The 15,296-nt window shown below is 39.5% G+C and overlaps 1 long non-coding RNA gene across 2 annotated transcripts in view; it reads right to left on the bottom strand.

The window, feature by feature from the left end:
• LOC118469740 (uncharacterized) overlaps positions 1-14,865 on the bottom strand; it is a 34,559-nt gene extending 19,694 nt beyond the window's left edge. For both annotated transcript variants that reach the window (XR_004846699.2, XR_008601481.1), the window contains exon 1: positions 14,336-14,865. This is a non-coding gene — a long non-coding RNA (uncharacterized LOC118469740). The remainder of the gene's footprint in view (positions 1-14,335) is intronic.
• Positions 14,866-15,296: the final 431 nt, after the last annotated feature.

The following is a 15,296-nucleotide window of genomic DNA, read 5'->3' on the forward strand; positions in this document are numbered from 1 at the left end:
TTTATTGTACTTATATGTTTCTATTTTTTCCTAAACACAAATATGTGGATATATTGTATTTTCAAAACCACTTTCTACATTTCCCATGGCATGAAAAACAAATACAGTTTGGAGCCACTGCTTAAAATATATCGACTAAGCTCTTGATTTCTGTGAAGGAATGCTCACAATCTTTGTCTCATCAGACTCATCTGTAGATTTCTAGATCCAATGGCAAATGAAGAGTTATCATTAGCGACAGAAAGGGAATCTGCAAAAATCAGTTCACAGAATCTGATTAACATAATTTTCATACTCATCAACTCATTTAGTGACTTCTTGTGTCAGATAGATGAGAGCATTCCTATTACAATATAAATATGTTTCATCATAGGATACAGGTGACCACTCAGAACAGCTTTGTATTGATTTGATGTGACCATCCTCACTAGGGGGACAAGTGGACCCAAACCATGCCAGGAAATCCCATTGGGAAGAGCTAGCTGCTCTTCCTAATCTGAGCTATTCTTCCTCTAGTTTTCCATACATATCGGACTAAATCCACTAAATGTGTAATGTTGACCACAGTTTCCAACTATTTTAGTATTTGCTGTTGTCTTTGCCATAGATCTACATGCAGAAACACTGACTAGTTGAGCGGTCTGCATGACTGAAGCTCCTGCCATCTGTGCCACAACAATGAAACCTCTTTCAGAGTCACTTAGATCTTTTCTTCTTGCCATCTAGATACTAAATCAGAATCAGGTGGGTTTTCTTAGCCTTTTATACATTCCACAGAACATGACTGAACAGTAAGGGGTACTAAGTAGTCATTTATGTGAAAGAATCTGCATTTTATGTTTTTTTATATATATATATATATATATATATATATATATATATATATATATATATATATATATATTTTAAATATATATATATATATATATATATATATATATATATGAACCAAGCTTACACACAGAAACATTCAAACTCTGTCATTTTCTCTGAGAGCTACACGCGCGCACACACACACACACACACACACACACACACACACACACACACACACACACACACACAATCTTTAGGCAGACACTTTGACACTGCTTCACCATGAATATTGCATGTACAGTATCCTTAAAACACATACAGTTTACAGAGGATCACAACCTACAGATGCTTCCTGCTGGCGGAGCTTTGGGGAACTACACTGGCATGATTTGTACAACTGGCACTTCATAAAGCAATTACTAGTCAACATTTGTGGGAGCTGTATATTCTCAGGGAGAGAGCGACTGGCAGACGGGGCTAGAGGATGATGAAGGAGCAAAGGGCAAATCATTCTGGCTCAGTGTCTGTGTACAAACAGCATATGTGCGTGTGCACATTTATTCACATATCGTACGTATTTTGTGAGTTTCAGGCCATTGTGTATGTGTGTGTGTGTGCTTGTGCCTACTGGTCCAGGTCATTAGAGGCAGCTTGCTGTGCCCTGATTTGTGCATTCACAGTATGTGAACACAGCAAGACATCGATTAGTACTTTGTGTGGCATTTCACACAGGTCTCATCTCTCTACCTTCATTTCCTAGTGCCACTGGATCAACTGGATCAAATCTACAATATATAGTGTTTGTGTGTGCGTGCGATGGGGGTGAGGGTGCAAAGAGAGCGAGACAGAGAAGCAGTGACCTTCTCTGCTTTAGAATAGTGCTAAAAACCAGTTTGGAAGCCAACTAGCCGTGACGAGTGGTTAAAAGGATCCTCTATGCTGTTCTGTCAAGCATCTTTGTTCTGTCAACGATGTGCCCTGTGTTAAGAGACAAAAATGACACAGGCATTGATTACTGTAATAATTTAAATATGTATGAATCTATCTTTACTGTAGTAAAAGGCATGTGCAGGTATAAATTAAATAAGTGTATCTGTGCGTTCTAATATTTTTCTGTAACTTTTTGACAACAGATTTAACCAAAGAATCCCCTTCCTTCACACTACATCCTCTTTGTCTGTAGATTCTGACAAGAATAGGTGCTTACAATTAACGTAAAATTGAGGGTAGACTTGTGCCATGTCTTAATTTGTAAAACATGAACTCTACTCTAATGAATCATCCTGAAATCAACGATCAGTTATTATATGTGTTAAGGGATTGACCGCTAACATTGTCTAGTAAATCAAAAACAAAAGGGCAAAAAGCTCTGACTAAAAGACAACATTTTTTGTCAGTAACTACTAAAATGACAAAAAATACAGCAGCATTGTCTGATCTGCCACACCTGTGGAACAGGAGTACATAAGTACACTAATGTAAATCAAATAAAATCAAATGATTTCTAATCAAATCACCCTTTCCTAAGTTGACAAGTTGAATATTTCATATTATGAATCAAGAAAAAGAGATGCTTTAGCAAGACCACTTTGAAAATACAGGCACCAAAGTAGAAGCTCTATGTGTTGAAAGTGAATAGACATGTGATTATTGACGCACAAGTCAGAAAACCTGTGATCTTTGACACTAAACTGAGTCCACCTCTAATTTCCAATTAGCCTAAATGCATGAACACAGTTATAAAATGACCTGTAAACACCAGAACTCTGTCATTTTTGGACCTATGGGCCGTCACTTTGCATCAGGATTTTACATTGAAAAGACCTGTCAGAGGAATTGAAAAATCTGATTATGCGACTTCACAGACAAAAGGAGCACTAATCAGCGGGTAAAGTATAGTCCCACTAATCAGCACTGCAGTAGTTGTCCTCCCAAAATGTTGCCATGGATAGTATGTGACTTGAATGTCTCAAAAACAGACGGACAGCTGCTTCAGACTTGGCACAGTGATTATCAATGGAAATTTGAGTTTCTGTGGGAGCTTAACAGCGTAAAGGACATTGCATAACCTCTACATCAGTGGTTCTTAACCTGGGTTCGATCGAACCCTAGGGGTTCGGTGAGTCAGTCTCAGGGGTTCGACGGAGGTCAAGACACACAGTCGACTCATATGATTCGTGATGACACGCCCTGCTTGGCCATCACTGGCTGCAGGTGATCACGCTACATTGCTTGGCCAATCTGTGCTGCAGGGAATTTGGTGCGCTCATGTGACTGTCGTGATGGTACGTCGTGTGATTTCTTTCTTAATATTTTAATCCATACTATGTTGAACAAAAAAAGAAAGTGGTCGGACGAATATGTACAACATGGATTCACATGTATAACGGAACGTGATGGGAGTCAGCGTCCTATCTGCATGATTTGCAATGCCAAGTTAAGCAATTCTAGTCTAGCACCAGCAAAACTAAAGGAACACTTCCTTAAGCTGCATGGAGATGGGGAATACAAGAACACAAGTGATGTTAATGCACGGTTCATTTTGTACACCAGTAAAACATATAACTATGTCTTGAATTTGAAAAAAATCATATTTTATTTTTCAATAAAGAAGGGTTCGGTGAATGCGCATATGCAACTGGTGGGGTTCAGCACCTCCAACAAGGTTAAGAACCACTGCTCTAGAGATAGCATCTGAGAAAAAAAAAACCTTGCTCAGTCTTTGGCACTAAACTATAAGAACAACAAGAAGCCTGATGAATAGCTGATTCTTTGGTCAGGTGAGACTGCGGCTTTGATGATGTCCAGTATATCTGGGATGAACCTGGCCAGGACGATGTAATGAGGAAGCGTGAGTCTGATGAGGGCACCATGGATGTCGGTGGATGTACCAAAATCCTCTCTGCAGAAACTTGACAAAAAGAAATATTCTAGCATGACAACAATCCAAAGCACATGTTTAAAATCACACAAGAGTTTTCTCAAGTAGAAAAAAAGCGAGAACCATGACCGTGCCAAGGATGGTGGCTGACTTGAGTACAACAGAACACCTTTGGGGTATTTTAAAGACAAGGACAGAGCAGCACAAGCCCTCCAGCAAAAAGCAGCGGAGAATATTGTCTATGAAGAATGACAGAGTACCTCTCCAAACATTTGGTAACTTCCACACCAACAAAGATTGAGTCTGTCATTTAAAATACACTTGGACATATGACAAGTAACAGATTTTGATTTTAGCATTAAAGCTGAACTTATTTTTGTTGCCTTGAGTTTCTGCTGTAGCACCTGCATGTTTAATACAATAAATCTAAACTGTTAGTTTAGGGAACACCCTACTGCTCTACTTAGAAGTAATGAAATAGGTGACATCTATGCTTTATTTTTTTTGAATCATTTGACATTTAAGTGATATTGCACAGCGGTGTATTCACCACCGTTGTTTACTGTATGCTTAACTGTATAGCCAACTAAGGCCACTTACTTCAGCTTGCTAGTGCTAGAAAAACACCATCAGAACTGCTAATCAAACGAATAAATAGTTCCAGAAATCTTCTCCAACTCAACCTTCACATGGGCACTGTGATTGGTCAGATGTGTGAAGGTGAAACAGGAAGTAGGGTCTCAAACTTTCTTTTCGCATCTATTTCCGTCCCTCTTCACGAGTCCAACTCCATTATTAGTGATAGCACATCTTCTTTCTTTTGATGATGGCTAATTTTGCATTCTGCCTCTTGAGCGTGGCCACTGGAAACACCTATAAACACTTTTGCCTTTTGATGAGATTGGAGAACACGTCCTACAGATCACTTCTAGTCCAGCAGAGCCCAACATTTAGAGTCATGATCCACAGTTTCTGGTGTCTTTGTTAAATATTTTATACTGAAACCAGTTTTCATTCAGCAGGCTTTTGGCTCAGTTTTTACACAGGGAAAAGTCACCACATGCACCTGGGTCTTTACACCTTTCAGAGTAGACACTGTAATGTAAAATTACCATGCAACAAATGACAATAGCTTGTAGACACACAAGGTGTTGCGCACAGCACAGGAAAAGCAGGTACTTAGGTTGCTAAGAGGTGAGAGGAAATCAAGTGTGTCTGCTCGGTTAACATTCACTGCTCTATTTACATACACATCCAAAGTGAGTGGCCCTTAACACAGCAAGGTGCTCAAGAGGCTGCGGGAAGCACCGAGGGTGGAAAGCTGAAATCAGCACCACATGCACAAAAAGAAAATCTGGCTGAAACTACACAAGAAACAGAACATATCTTTTAATGAAGCAACCGTGGTCCTCGGTCATAATTTTCAAAGAAGCAGCCAAGATTAAAGTCAAAGAAGTCTCCCAATGGCTTCAAGTCTGCACTGCTTTGAAAAGTACCCCCAGTGTACAAAGCACACCCCCTCACCCTCCCAACCAACCACCCACCCACCCTCCCACCTCATCCTCCTCCTCCTTGTTTCAGCCACCACATCTTTCTCTCTTTCATGCTCTTCTTGCTCTGTTTCTCTTTCTTTTCTCCCCATTTTTTTCTTTCTTTTTTCAAATAACTGGAGCTGCACTTTAGCCACCAATTCTCGCCCCTGATCCCATCATTAAAAAAGCTCAGGCAGAACAAGGGCTTTTTACGTGTGTGTGTGTGCATGCGTGCATGCGTGTGTGTGCGTGTGTGTGTGTGTGTGTGTGTGTGTGTGTGCGTGTGTGTGTGTTTGTAAGAAAAAGAGAGAGAGACAGACAGAGGCAGGCTGACAGACAGAGGCCTGCCAAGCGACGTGGCGCTCACTCTTTAAGTGCAACAGACACCTCCTCTCCGACTACAGAACTAACACTATGCCACGCGCACGCACAATAGGATGAATAATTGATCGGCCTGGGGCTTCACGTGTTAAGAACAGAGGAGGCGTGCCAGTAGCGTTTTCACTTCAAATTTGTATTGTCTTTAGTCTCCGCCAGCCATCTACATTTCTAACACCTGCCTCAGTCAGATGTGCGCTGGTGCACTAGCCCTGGAACTATCTTTCATCTAGCACACACTGTTACTGGAAGAAGAGGAAAAAACACACACTTTCAAGAGATCATTATCTAGTAGGGAAACCAGGACACAAGTTCGATAGCTTCCCTCTTTCCCTCCGCCTCCACCGGCAGTAACCTTTGTTAGATCATTTCAGCACCTGCAACATTTTTCAAAACAGAAAAGGAGGCTTTGCACTTGTGAATGGTTTGCATCTCAAGAATAGAATAAAGTATAAACATCAGGTCTTCAATATACTATTACTGTACAAGTCAAAACAGCCCCTTATAGATCAGAAAAATACACTTCAAAAAGGTCTATGACACCTAAACTGTCAATGTCAGGCCATCTTTGAAATAGGTGCAAGTTAACCAGTTAATACTAGGAGTTGACACAAAAAGGTTTTTTATATTTATAAACTTATATTTAAGTTTATTTATTTTTAAATGATTAGAAATTCATATTGCAAAATCCATTTATTGTGCACAAAATACAAGGGGATAATCACACAAACATTTAGGATGGAGTAGAGTCTTAAACTTTTAATACATTTTCTGGCTGAAGTTAGTTAAAGCACACTGTCACTGTTTGTGGAAAGGTGTAGATCAGTGGTTCTTAACCTTGTTGGAGGTACTGAACCCCACCACTTTCATATGCGCATTCACTGAACCCTTCTTTATTGAAAAATAAAATATGATTTTTTTCAAATTCAAGACATAGTTATATGTTTTACTGGTGTACAAAATGAACCGTGCATTAACATCACTTGTGCTCTTGTATTCCCCATCTCCATGCAGCTTAAGGAAGTGTTCCTTTAGTTTTGCTGGTGCTAGACTACAATTGCTTAACTTGGCATTGCAAATCATGCAGAATGGACGCTGACTCCCATCACGTTCCGTTATACATGTGAATCCATGTTGTACATATTCGTCCGACCACTTTCTTTTTTTGTTCAACATAGTTAGTATGGATTAAAATATTAAGAAAGAAATCACACGACGTACCATCACGACAGTCACATGAGCGCACCAAATTCCCTGCAGCACAGATTGGCCAAGCAATGTAGCGTGATCACCTGCAGCCAGTGATGGCCAAGCAGGGCGTGTCATCACGAATCATATGAGTCGACTGTGTGTCTTGACCTCCGTCGAACCCCTGAGACTGACTCACCGAACCCCTAGGGTTCGATCGAACCCAGGTTAAGAACCACTGATGTAGAGTCACTGATTCTTTATGAGCTACATGTTATTATTGCATACTGTATATTAAAATAGGGTGCTCTTTGGCTCTTTGAGGGGAGAAAAAAACAAACTTTGTGCCTCTATTTGCCAGATCAAAGTATGTGTCTTGACTTTAAATAATGACACAATAAACCCTGGAAAAACATTGAATGTTATCTTGAGTTTAGGCAAGACTGGATATATCAAAAAATATCATACGTACACATATACAGCGTAAAAATCCTGATGTGGTTAGAAACAGAACAAATGAGCATCCCCCCGTGTTTAACATGTGAAGACAGTGACATGTTTACTACCTTTGTTCAGAACCGAGGGAAGTGAGTTTTTTAAAAAGTGAGAATAAGCTAACAACACAAGAGTTTGACTTTAATGCTTCCCTTCCACAGTTTTACACTCGCTCAGAACACAAAATAAACTCATCATCTGTAGTCCTTATGCATTACATAAAGCAATAAAAGCACTAAATCTACCAGCGAGGGGTGGTGTGGTATTTGAGCAAGTTGTCAATTCTCTATGACCCTATTGAACTCTTTTAAAGTCTGAACATATTTCTTTCATCTTTTTGTGTTTGATTTTCTTGTGTCTTGATATATTTAGATGGACAGGATCAAATATACTGTATCTGTGAGGCTTCAAAACTCCTGAGCTGGAGTTCATTCTATAATATAAATGATTGAGACTCTACACACTTAAGATATTGTTGTGTATCTGATAAAAGACTATACTAACCCTCAACATAAGCTCTAAAGAGAGAGCCTTCTAAATCTAATGTCTTATAAATGGTAATAGACTATGCTAATGCAATACTGTTGTTAGATATACTTACGTACTTTCTTGTACTGGTTAACCAGTCTAACTGTGTCCCCGTTTCCAGTCTTTATGCTAAATGGTCCAACAAAAACACCTCCAAGTCTCACCAATTAACACATTTCTTTTCAATTATCTGTAATCTATACTCAGAGTTTAAAGAAGAAGTTGTGAGATTATATCTTAGTGGAGCTGCACTCGAGTTTTGTTGGAACTAAAAGTGGTACCAATCTTCTAAACTAACATTCAGCAAGAAATCAAAAGAACATCTTCACCAAAATACTGAACTATTTCTTTAAGCTTAAGGTACATTGAAGAACATGAAGTTCTCTTGGAAAGTGTATAAGTTCCATCGCTGCCTCGACTCGCCTGCCAAGCTGTTCATAACTACGTAATGTCCTCATGCATTATAAAGACCTGGCTACGATTGAAAACAGCACAGTCAAAAACAAGAAGTGATCAAAGATCCTGAAGTTGACTGAAGAGGAACTGAGATGGCTTGACCTTAAACATACTTGGGGTCCCCGGTGGACGCCAGAGCCAACTCCCTCCTCGGTAAACAGTCCTGTAATATTAAACACAGAGGACGTCAAAGGGCTCTAATGTTTGCTCCTCTCGACTGTGGATTGGGATGTTTTGCCCAGGGTTGGGGTCCCACCATTATGACATCACTTAGGATCCTAGCAGAAGATTATCAAAGGAGCTGCAGTGATGTATCGTATTCATCAATGGAAAATATTCATCTGCATATACACCCTTGCCACCATGGAAGGGAAGCAGCTCCTTTTTTAAAGGCACCAATCCATTGGCAACACATGAAAAGTTACAAAACATCAAATAAAGCACTGGGAAAAGGAAATTAAAAATACAAAACACTGGGGTGAGATGGAAGACGTGTTAAAAGAGGAAGAAATTCTTTAAATGACTAATGATTGAGCAGTGCCTGATTAATCAGCGACGGCTTTCTTGGGTTGCTGTCCAACATTACTTTTGATTTAGCGTGCTGGGCGATCAATAGAAAGAGCTCGGGGTGGTGTTTCTAATTAAGGTAATTCATGGTGTGGCTGATATGAGTAAATTACAAATTGCTTTGCACATGTAGATACACAGTATATGCAACTCTCATCAAGTTGGATAAATTTGTTGTGTTTTTTTATGTTTCCTGTATCCAGAAATAAGTATTTGGGTAGTACGTGTAGATTATTAATCTAGTGAAGGATTGTGGCTCACCAGACTTCACACATGCACAGAAATACAAGAAATACAAGATGCAGTGCAAAGTCTTGATGCCTGTTTGTTTTTGTTACATGTGAACTGAGCTAGGCTAAGTGTCTAGCCCGTTTCCAGTCTTTATGCTAAGCTAAGCTAACTGATTTAGGTTAAGCATTTTTCCAAAACTGTCTGACAATTCCTTTAAGCTTTAACACACATAAACCTCACACACAAAGAGGAGGTATGAGTGTGTCGGGGTGTCAACGTCCCATCCTGTAGGTCTGGGACATCGCTGTTGAAAAGCCTGTCTTTATTGGCAGCTCTCCCAAAGGCGAGATTTAATGGAAACGGTGAACGCTGAAACCTACTGAGGATCAAAGAGGCTTGACAGCAGGTGGATCATTCTTCACCAGAGAAACAAAACCTCATGACTCGGAGAGGATGGGCTGGCTTTAGGTGATTCATCTGTTGTTTGTGTTTCCTACATCATACCACACATGGAGTTTGATGAATTGACTTTGGAAGAAGTTTCGTCTAATAACTGCACTGAGATTGGCAGCTACTTGGTGGCAAAGCTACATGTGTAATGTCCTGATTTTCTGGTTTCCAATACAGAATTTGAATGGCAACCATTTGATTCAGTGTGGCTTCAAAATAAAGGTGCAGGAGAGTCTGGAGTCGTGTTCAGCGTGAGCACTCTGGCTGGTTGTGTGATTTATGATCTTTATTGTTTAAGTGAGAAGACAGCTGCATTCAACATCTGTAAGATAAGGCATTAAACACCAGCACCAGCAACTCACTAATTCAAAGCAGCTCTGTTTGTCCACTGCCACTCCGCAACAAAACGACACCAATTGAATAACTGCAAATCTTGCTGTTTAGTGTATAATCGGGAGGCATTTTGTGTTACCGCAAGCCTCCGAGCCACTATTAAACCCGGAGACTTCACTGCGATGGGGCTGCGATGTAGCGCGACGCTTCAAAAACAAGGTGCCACATTCTCAAACACAGAGGAAGGTTAAGTGGCAAAGAATGGCAGGAAACGACATTTCAGAACACTGCTGTTGTGCTGTGTGCTTATGCCAGCAGAAATGGCTTAAATACACCCCCATGAATATGCGATTTCTGTATGAAGAGTTTGACAACAAAGGGCCCTCCGCATCGTTTTTGATGAGGCTAGATTGTCTGTGTTTGTGTGTGTATGCATGTGTGTGTAGAAATCGGCAGATTTTTACCATTGTGTCCTACTTACATCTCTGATTATGTCCAATTAAGGAAGTGGAGGAAAATGGATGGTGTTTAGAACAGCTGATTTGTTTTGTTTACATGATACAAAGGTTCTGTCAGAAAATTTGTTGCATCATAATTAAGAAAAAAAAAATTCTGTTGTCCCTGTAGGTAGAATAGAGTAACCTCCACACAAAAAAATGTCAATTACATTTTATTTCTGTATTGATTTTGGCTTTCAGTGGTTTAAACTGATAAGTGCTATAATAGTAATGTCAAATGTCATACAAAAATATATAATTACGTATACATATCATGTCTAGATGTCATTTTGTAGGCCAGAAAACATTAAGGAGAAGCTTGTGACACACATTTGCCAATCAAGACCAACACTATGGTGTAATTCCTTTTAAATGGGTATACGAGTCTCGATGGGTGGCTTTATTCACAGTTTAAAACTATTTATCAGAGCTTTAAAGATAAATTAAGAACAATTAATAAAACATTTTTGCAGAGTTGAGACGTTCGGGCAGATGTTTGAGCATCTCAACAAAAATCCATTTATTAACAACTTTAATAACAACTGCAGACTCTTCGTCAGTTTCTTAACGACTTTCTTAACGACGCCACTGTTAATGGCTCAAAAAGCCTGCAAGTGCAACCTGGCAACTCAAAAGCTGTTCTTATTAATGTTTGATCTGTAAACCAGTAGCTTGATAACATTAATAAACCAATTAGTTAGAAGCTAGGAATGCTTTTAAAAAAAAAAACACACAACATTCTTCTTCTTACTATTATTATTATTTTACATATTTTAACCATAAATCTACGAACAGTAAACTTTAAAAATTCATAGTTGAAATATTAACACTCCACACATTCATAAACAATGTATTTATTATCTAAAGCAGTTTTCTGTTGAACTATGCAAAATATTAAAAGATGATCTATTCTTATGTTGTACTATGCTCTTTATTTTATTCTATAGCTCATCTTTTTTTTTTTTTTACATATATATGTATATACTTCCTACACATGTCTGACTTTATATATAGGCTTTTAACCAGATTTTTAATGTTCCACATGGCATAAATGGCAATCAACCTTCAAGCCAAATTGCATTGTGTTAGTCACTTATTCAAGATAGTTGAAAGAGCCAATGAGTGATGACATGTTGGGCCACCGTGACTGATGTGGTCAATTTAACTAAAGCAGTGACATGATGAGGGATGAGGCTGACCCATGAGGATACGAAAGAAACCGGTGTCATGAATTTTCTACTCCAGCCCAAGGTAGTCCTACTGGAATACGACTCTAATGTGCTACATACTGCAAAAAAGGGAATGTTTTAAGATGATCACATTTCAAACTTTTATGCAGACAATGATGACATTCTTGCAGAAGAAAGTACACTTATATAAACTTTAGCAATTTTATCATGCCAAGCTTCATAAAGTTGATTGATAATATCATTCTTTGGTATTATTTCCACAAAAAACATTTTTTTCCCACATTATCCGACTCAGATTATTCCACAAAATCTCCCTGTGCCTCTCCTTGAACTTTATTTCTACATTCATACTCCGCTTTTACTTAAATTTTACAGTTCACATCCTCTGCAAAGCCCTGGTAAAATAGCTCCCCTTATGACTTAAGCAGAATTGACAATTAGCCTGCTAGCTGGAGCAGAGGTCTCTGCAGTGGGTCCCTGATGGTACTGTACGGCAGATGAAGAGATTGAACCACCACCATCAGTGGTTGCCTGGCTCAGATTGGCTGCTGTAATTGGTACCCACTCTGTAACACTCACATTCCATCACACTTTATTAACGCCCGTCATCCAGTCAAAAGCTAATCTTTTATTCTGTTTTCCAATTATTGTAAAGTGGCGGGCTTTAAATGAGGAGGAGGAGATAATGAAATTAACTTCCTAACTTAGAGCAATTCTCTATGGCACAATGATCAGATATTCTCTTAGTCTGGGAAATGTATGCTAATTTTATGCATCTATCATTAGTTATTACCATTGCAGCAACATAAAACACAGTTTTCTTGAACAATTAGACTTAAAATGGTGCATTTTAATCAGTCAGGGGAGGCGTGCTTGCATATTAAAACTGCTGTAATTGAAGAGTCTGAACTTTTGACATTTCTTGAAGTGGGTGGTTGACAGCAGTGACAGTTTGTTTACATCCTGCTGTGTTCAGTTTCAAAGATTCTTTCGTAATACCTGAGTGCAACCGTGGGGAATACTCCAGGACTTTTTTTTCTTGTGTGCTTGTCTATTGCTGCTACATCAACATAATCTTTTCTTGCCATGAGTTAAATATCACATTTTGAGCAATTTGTTTGATTTTTTTTCTTGTTTTTTTTCTTGATTGTCACTTTATTTATGAAACAAATATGCTGAAACCTTATGTCAGACTGGAAATCATTTACAGTCTCAAAGTGATAATTGAGACATCTGACAAAGTCATTAAAGCAACAGAATCAGGGGGAGATGAACTAAGTAGGGTTTTAAATTAACTTAATGCAAGACAAAATGTGTTTTATGACTATGTTGCTGTACATTCCCCTGCACCAGAAATTTAAAATTTGATAAGTTATTAATGAGAAACTATAGCCGAGGTTTATTAATTGATTAGTTGACTGACATAAGAGTAATATTAAATTATCTTGCTAAACAATTATTAGCATCAAACATCCATATCTGTTTTTGGCCTTATAAACTGAAAACTTTCTGACACTTTAGGATTTAGAAAACTATAATAATCACTGCTCACATAAAGAAAATAGTGTATTTGATAGGTCAAGAGAGTAATTGCATTCACAGATGCATTAATTGATAATGAAAATGGATTGCTAGTTGCAGAACTTGCTCAGTTTTCCTCACATGGATCACACTGAGGCACCAGATAGAAAGCAGACAACATTTTTTGGAATAGTTGTAGCATCTCTGTTTCACAGCAGCATCATTTGACTTTCCTTAACTAATAAATCTAAAGCTCAATAAGCACCCCCCTCTTCCTCCGTCTCTTCCCTGCTACAGGCCCACAGCTCCGTAGCCCCCCAGACGAGCTCCCATCCCCACCCGCCTCATCACTCATCCTGGGCGTTCCTCTCCCCAAACGGGACCCCCTGATGCCCAGTAATGGCTGTTTGATGACCCTCATAAAAGGAGTCAATGTATCGACGAAGCCCTTTGAGGACAGGCCTAATTCAAATGAGGATCAATTCAGCCAATTCATAAGAGAAGGATGGCGAGGAGGTGTTTGTGTGTGTGTGTGTGTGGGAGGGATCAGGACTTCAAAACATAACATTACATTTGTGACCTCGCAGCTCTCCGTGCTCACGTTGACATACACAATTTGTTTTAATGATAGTCTGTCGTGTTGTTATTAAATAATTGAATCCCTCTCAGATCAGATTACCGGTTAAAGGACTGCACATTAGATTATGCGTGTCACTACTGTCTGTCACGCATCGTGCTTGGTGTCATCGATTTTTATGAGTGGTCCACATGCATATATGGCTGATCTGCTGTAGGCATTAGGAAGCCCCAAAAAAGAAAAAAAAAATAGCAAAAATTATTCATTCTGCTGTGAAATGAATTCAAATAAATACAGCGCTGACAGATAATTATATCTATCAAACTGGAAGAACAATCATTTAGTGCATTCAGCTACAGATAAATGAAAAGAGGAAGGCCTCGCCAGACAGGAGCAGCTGGGATTCAAGAAGAAGAAGTAGAAAATGCCTTAGAAATAAAAAAAACAAAAACAAAGCAACTCTGCAGACAAATGAGGCACATATGTATATTTTACATTTAACCGCATTAAATTTCAAACTTAAAACTGAAACCCACACGACAGCCAAGATTAATTCATTTTCTTGAGTCAAAGAGGGCTGTGAACTCGAACAGACAGTAGCTCTAATCAGGTGTATCGCTGAGGTGATCCTCCAGATATTGCTCTCAGAATAATCAGTGTCTGGGTGAAGCCCTGCTGCCCTGGCCTCTGCTTACCTAATGAGACCCCATGCCCGTGGTTTCTCAGCGTGCTTCGGCTCACCAGCCCACTCCTGCTCCACCCAGGGAAAAGAAGAAGAAGACGAAGAGGAGGAGCAGGAGGAGGGGGGGCGATGAATCCGAGTGAAGCCACCCCCTCCTCCCTCCCTTCTTCCTGTATCATTTGCATGTGCAGAATCAGGAATGATATCCACAGAGAGGCAGTCAGGAGGGAGAGCTGGAGAACAAAAAAAGAAAAAAGAAAGAGGTGTGCTCCCTGACCACAAAAACCTATGGGACAGGGTCAGCTTTTCTCGCTTCATCTGCAGGAAAAATCAATAGAAATTAGAAAAATTCCCATCTTGAGGATGGAGGTGGCGGGCAGGTGACGTAATAGGAAAGACCATAAAAAAACAAAAACAAGATAGGCAACAGAGAAAAAGCTGAGAGGTAGGGGCGGAGGGAATAAGGGAAGATGGGAGTTTTTTTTGAATGGAATCCAATGGCAGGTCCTGATGGTGAGGAGAGGAGAGAGTGGAGAGCCCCAGTGTCTGCAGCTCCAAAAGAGGATGTGATAAGACTGCATGGCTAATGAAGCAGCGCTCCTCTCTGACTCCACAGAGAACCCAGCCTTTTCTTATTCGCATTCATCATTAATTCAGCAACGTTGATAATTTCATTAGTTTTTTTTCCCCCGCGCATTTTCCAGGGCCTTTATCAATAAATGATGGGCAATGGACCAGGGGCTGCCCCTGCTTAGCTAAACACACGCTTCTCTCTCCATTTCTTCCTCCCTTTCCCTCCTCTTTCATAACAGCAAATGTGTATTAGTATGATAAAAATAGTATGGACCAAAAAAAAGAAAAAAATGTGGACCTTACCAAGTCTCAAGTTGAGTTAAACTGAGTTAAGAATTCCACTTAACCCACCCAGACATGCCACAGTCGCACAGGTACACAGGTAGGGCTGCATTACATTC

This window comes from Amphiprion ocellaris, chromosome 4 (genome assembly GCF_022539595.1).
Source record: "Amphiprion ocellaris isolate individual 3 ecotype Okinawa chromosome 4, ASM2253959v1, whole genome shotgun sequence".
Classification (NCBI taxonomy): Eukaryota; Metazoa; Chordata; class Actinopteri; family Pomacentridae; genus Amphiprion; species Amphiprion ocellaris.